The sequence below is a fragment of the Gossypium arboreum genome, chromosome 9, assembly GCF_025698485.1.
Source record: "Gossypium arboreum isolate Shixiya-1 chromosome 9, ASM2569848v2, whole genome shotgun sequence".
Taxonomy (NCBI): domain Eukaryota; kingdom Viridiplantae; phylum Streptophyta; class Magnoliopsida; order Malvales; family Malvaceae; genus Gossypium; species Gossypium arboreum.
The window spans coordinates 78,073,384-78,079,384 of NC_069078.1; positions in this window are offsets into that span (position 1 = coordinate 78,073,384).

Consider the following 6,001-nt stretch of genomic DNA (forward strand, 5'->3'; position numbering starts at 1 on the left):
TATTTTTGTTATTCTTATATTTTTAAGTGTTATTTAAATTTAATTTCAAAAGGAGACTTACCTATCATGCAAATAGATAAAAAAAATATTGAAAAGCATTTAATTTGGCGTGACTTACCACTTTTTTCAGTCAATCTAAAAAGGATAATTACTTCATCAAGTCTCTGTACATTTTATATAATTACACTCCAATTTAGTACCATCAATTTATCTGATGGAACCTAAAATAATTATTTAAAAAAAAACTGATGATTGCTTAATGATAACGGAGTGGTGCTGTCAATAAAAATTACAGCATCAATGTACACAATAAAAAGTAAATTATTTTCGTATAAAATTTTACACTTAAATTATTTTCATAATTAATCAATTCATTTAAATCATTTCCGAAGAAGTGGAGATTGAGGTTAGAAAAAAGTCACTTCTATCTTATCCCGTTATCATCCCTAACCATATGGATATGTTTTCTTTTGATACGTAACCATCGGATATGTTTGATGGAGAAGGTGTACATTTGAGTCGGGAGAGCTGGCGAAAAGTAAATAAATTAATGGGATGTTTGGAACATGGAGAATGTCGGTCGGCAACATGTTTTTGTGATTTCGAAATGTGTTCCGAAACAGAGGTTTATTGAAGCTTGGATTAAGTTAATAGGCAAAGAATTCATCATGTGAAGGAACATATATTTAAAAATGAAATTTAAGTTTTAAAGCTCCAGGAGGCTTTTTAAATCAGGTATTTAAGGGTTGGTGGCTAGTTATTTTTCCTAAACAAAATATTTAAATATTTTCACTATTTTTAATTGTAATTTTAGTTACTTTTAAATAACTTTAATGAATATTGAATAAAATAGTTTTGATTAACTCATAATCGATAATCTATAATATATATAAATATGAGTTTGGAGAAATAATAACTATTGTTTTCAATATATAATTTATAAATTGATCATAATAGCTCATAAATAATATATGGTATTTATAAAATCATATATATAATATAAAGTTGTTTATCATATGAATAATTAAAATTTGATATTTAAAATTAAACTAACATAAATTTTACTTTTTGTTCATAAAAAAAGTAATACTATGAAGATAAATAATTCAATATAAAATTTAGCTTTTTATTTATTAATAAATATATTTATTTTAAATAAAGTCTTTTAATAAAATTAAAATTTTATTTTTGAGTGGAATAAGTTTTAAATAAATTGGTTTAATCAAATATTTTAATTTCAGTAAAACTAAATTCTATATTTATAAATATGATAAATTTTATAAACAATAAAATTATATTTAAAATTATAAAACTGGTGATACAATGAATATTAAATATATAATAATTAGTTTAAAAGTTTTTTCGAACTCATATTTTTATATATTATTAATTTCTAGGAAGAAATTGTGGAGTTATGCCTCGTATTTTTAGTAGTTTTTTTTTCCAGTTAAACTCTGATAAGTGTAGGTTATTTGAATATTATTTGACCTACAAATTTAGCCTACAAATAGGCCCTTTTTCCATACTAGAAAGATAACCCATTACACATTTAGGTATTAATTTTTACAAGCTTTTAGAGAATTTTGTGTTTACATTTTGAGGGTTCTTATTTCATGTTTCGGCGTTTAGTTTTATTTCTATCTTTTGTACTCTTCATTTTTTTCATTTTAGTTACATTATTTTTGCCTCAGAGGAGTTTTTCTACGTAAAATATTTGTATTCGATCTTTTCAATTTTTTTTGTTATTTTACTTGTTTGTTTCTTAGCTGGGTTTATCCCTAACAAACTAGTATCAAGAGCTAGTTTGATTTCTGCAATCAACTCGTTCAGAGATGGCAGTAACAAAATTGATATTGATAAGTTTAACGGCATCATAAATTTCAATCTGTAGCAAGTTCAGATAATGACAATTCTGATTCTGGGCGATTATAAGAAAGTCCTTATAGAGAAGAATCCTGCAGACATAGATAAATCAAAATGGGATAGGTTAGATAAAAATGTTTTATCCATGATTCAATTATATTTAAAAAATAACGTGTTGCGTGAGGTTTTGATGGAGAAAACAACATTTATCTTACAGAAATGTTAGAAACGCTCTACATGACTAAGTTTCTAACTAACCAATTAGTTTTGAATTAACGATTGTACACATTTTGCATGAACGAAGGTGAGCACATCAGCCAATTTATTACTTTTTTGAATGATTTAAATAACGTTAAGATTCAAATTGACGATGAAGATTAAGCTATGCTATTATTGTGCTCTTTACCCCTTTCATACAAGTCTTTGAGAGAAACCTTGATTTATGGCAGAGATAATCTCTCATTCGATGATGAGAAGGGTCATATGTTGAGCAAAGACAAACTTGACAATGAGTTTGGTTCAAATAACAAGTTAGATAGGCAAGCCTAGGTTTTGGTAGCATCAAAGAAGCGAGACAAGAGATGTTGCTATTGTAAAAAGTTAGGTCACATCAAGACAGATTGTTACAAATTGCAAAATAAAATGGCTGTTGGGAGCAACAAGGAAGATTTAGTTGGTGCTAACTTGGCCAATGACAAGGGTAATGATTTTTTGTTGGTGTCAATAAGTGAAAACTTCGAGTTTACATCCGAGTGGATCATGAATTATGGGTGTTCTTTCCACATGTGTCCTAATAGGGATTGGTTCTCCACATACAGTTCAGTTAAAGATAAAGTAGTGCGCATGGGGAATGGTTCACCCAGTAAGGTAACCAGTATTGGTACTGTTTAGACCAAGATGCATAACGAGACAATTAGGACACTATCAGACGTCAAGCATGTGCCTGACTTAATGAAAAATCTCATCTCCTTGAAAATTTTGGACTCGAATGGTTATAAAATTAACATTGAGCCAAGCGACATTAAGGTATCTCGTGAGGCTCTCGTTTTGATAAAAAGTAAAAAAGATTGGCAGTCTTTATATTCTGGAAGAATCAGCGATGAGTGGTGAAATAAGATGTCCCTCGTCTGTTAAGGAGTCGAAGTCGACTCGTTTGAAGTGGAGACAATTTGGTCATAGGAGGGAAAAATGTATGATTGTTTCATATAAGAGAAGTTCTTTTTTGAGTGCAGATTTTAAAAAGATAGGGTACTACGTTCATGGAAATCAGACATGGGTCAATTTTGATTTGGCAATGCATAAGTCAAAAGCTAGAAGTATTCCAGCTTCTAAGCACAATTTCGACTCGGTTAATATCATGCATAGTTTGAGATAAGCCCGTGGCAGGCTTTGGCAAAGGAGACGTTGTGGAAATACAAGTCAAGGTGAATATTTGTGGAGTTATGCCTTGTTTTTTTCGACTTTTCCTCTCCTAGTTAAACTATGATTAGTGTAGGTTATTTTAATATTATTTAACCTACAAATTTAGTTTAAAAATAAGTCATTTTTCCACTTTAGAAAGATAACTCGTTACACATTTAGGTATTAACTTTTAAAAACTTTCAGAGAATTTTGTGTTTACGTTTTGAGAGTTTTTATTTTGGGTTTCGAGGTTTACTTTTATCTCCATTTTCTGTAATCATTGTTTTTTCTGTTTTAGTGAAATTATATTTGTCCATAAATTTTTATCATCTTCGAAAAAGTTTTGCCACGTAAAATATTATTTTAATAGATTTAATATATTTTGGGAAACCTCAATAGCTTTTTTTTTTCTCACTACTAATTAACAACAACAATGATAATAATGTCACGGATTCACGTGGTGGGCCTACTTCTGCCCTCTCATCCAATATCAAAGCCCATGTTGTATTTAATACTATACAAGGTCAATGTACACACATATTAGTTAAGAATTTTAATGCCCCTAAACCCATACATAGAATGCATACTGTTTTATTGTTCTGTAACTGAAATAAAAACCTTGGAAATGTTGATCATCAAGAAAAAAGTAAACAGATCAACCCAACCATAGTTACATCTACCGTATACGCACCACGTGTATATGTATATTATGTAGAAAGGGTTGCATCCATTGTATCCTTTGTTGGATTGAATGTGTTGTGTGTGTATATATAAACAACCACATTGATGGCGACCACACCTTAGTTTTGGTAAGGTTGATAGTTATGGGAAGATAGCATCGTGTATTAATTGTGTGTAGCATGTGATGAGATCGAGTTACATCGCACGTTGTAGTATTTGACTTCATGCTTTCATATGTACTGTAAATCAAAAAATTGAAATTAACAAGCAATAATGCTTTTATAGGAAAGCTTTCTGTTTTTCTTTTTCAAATAAACTTGAGGTTTATTTAATTGAGAAAGCAAATATTATACCCTGCGAATCCCACTCATAGCTTCACAATATTTCTTAACAAAATAAGTCAAACATTTGGGTTAAGATCTAAATATATAGAGAGTAATTTATATATAAAATTAAAATATATTATAAGTTTATTTACTTTTCAGTAAATTTAAAATTTAGTTTTTGTACTTTTATTTTAAGAATTTAATTTTTTTATTATATAAATTTTGATGTTCATGTTAAACTATTAACACTATTAAAATTATTTTGTTAAATTTAAGTTAATTTCAACATCATATTAACAATTCTTTCATTTTATTTTTGTAACACCCAAATGGCTAGACGACTGACCTTCATGAATTCAACTATTAAAGTAAGTGATAGTAATTTAATAATCAATTAACAATTCCATATGAAACAACCTTTTGACAAAATTAGTCTCTTGTAATAATAATATGTCCAACTAATTTCATGGGTCTAGTTTCATTTTAAACTAGATTTGAAAAGTTCTTATGCAAGTACAAAACAGAAATTTAAACCACGCGATGCCCCAACATCTACACATGTTACAAAATAAAAGATGTCATGCTTACACAAGGCTTTGGAGGTTCTAGCTTAGTTCCTTCATTTCCCACGAACAACAGTTTGAAATTACCTAAATTGAGCTTCACAATCATAGTGGATTCGTACAAGTAGACTTTGTCGTGGACCTCATATGGCAAAATCTCACATATAACTTTAGCACAAAACTTATCGATTAGGTTTGATGAACTTTCATATACCATGCCATAGACATGCTTACACATATGAGGCTTAAAGCCTTAGACTTCGCGCAGAGTCTCATACATACATAGAACCCACATAGGATTATCATATCGATTTGCAAATACATCTCCATAACACATGACGTAGAGTTCACAACGTGACATTTCTTCATCTTTCATCTGCCAAAACAACCCTTCACACTCTGCATATCATTCATAATTATGACAGGCATATAGCAAGCATTCAACTAATCATTTTACTGATAACACAACATGTAACGCCCCAATTTTCGGGAATTCTGTGAATGTTGGCATAGGTTTAATTATGTTAGTGGGCCTCTAGAAGGCCCAAGCTTAAGATAGAACCCGACAATTTTAGTTAATTTTTGTTCCATAAGAAAAAAGGGGTGAAATTATGAAATAGAACCTATGTGAAAATGTTTGAAAATGCTATAGGCTAAATAAGTGGCCAAATAAATAGGAGTGCAAAATAGAAGGATTTGCATGACAAACCTCCCATTTTACATGAAGTGGCCAGCCATCATGTTGTTGTAGACAATATGAGCACTTGATATCCATAATTCATAGTACAAATTGATAATGGGTTAGGTAAATGTTCCATGATAATGGATTAGGTAAATATTCCATGATAATGGGTTAGGTAAATGTTCCATGATAATAGTTTAGGTAAATGTTCCATGATGGGCATTTCATGTCTTTTGTATTAAAGAATTAAATGGATGAAATATGAAATTTTATTAAAAGAAAAAGGGGTGAAAAGAACAAAGTTTTGTCCATCTTTGTTCATCATAGCCTAAAGTTAGAGAAGAGAAAGCTCTTGAATATTCGGTCACTTGGGGAAGAAAATTGAAGGTAAGTTCATGGTAGTTTGCTTCTATCTTGATGTTCATGAGTTCTTCTTGATTCTACCTTAACTCTTGAAGCATATTTTGGTTTTTAGTTGTGTTGTG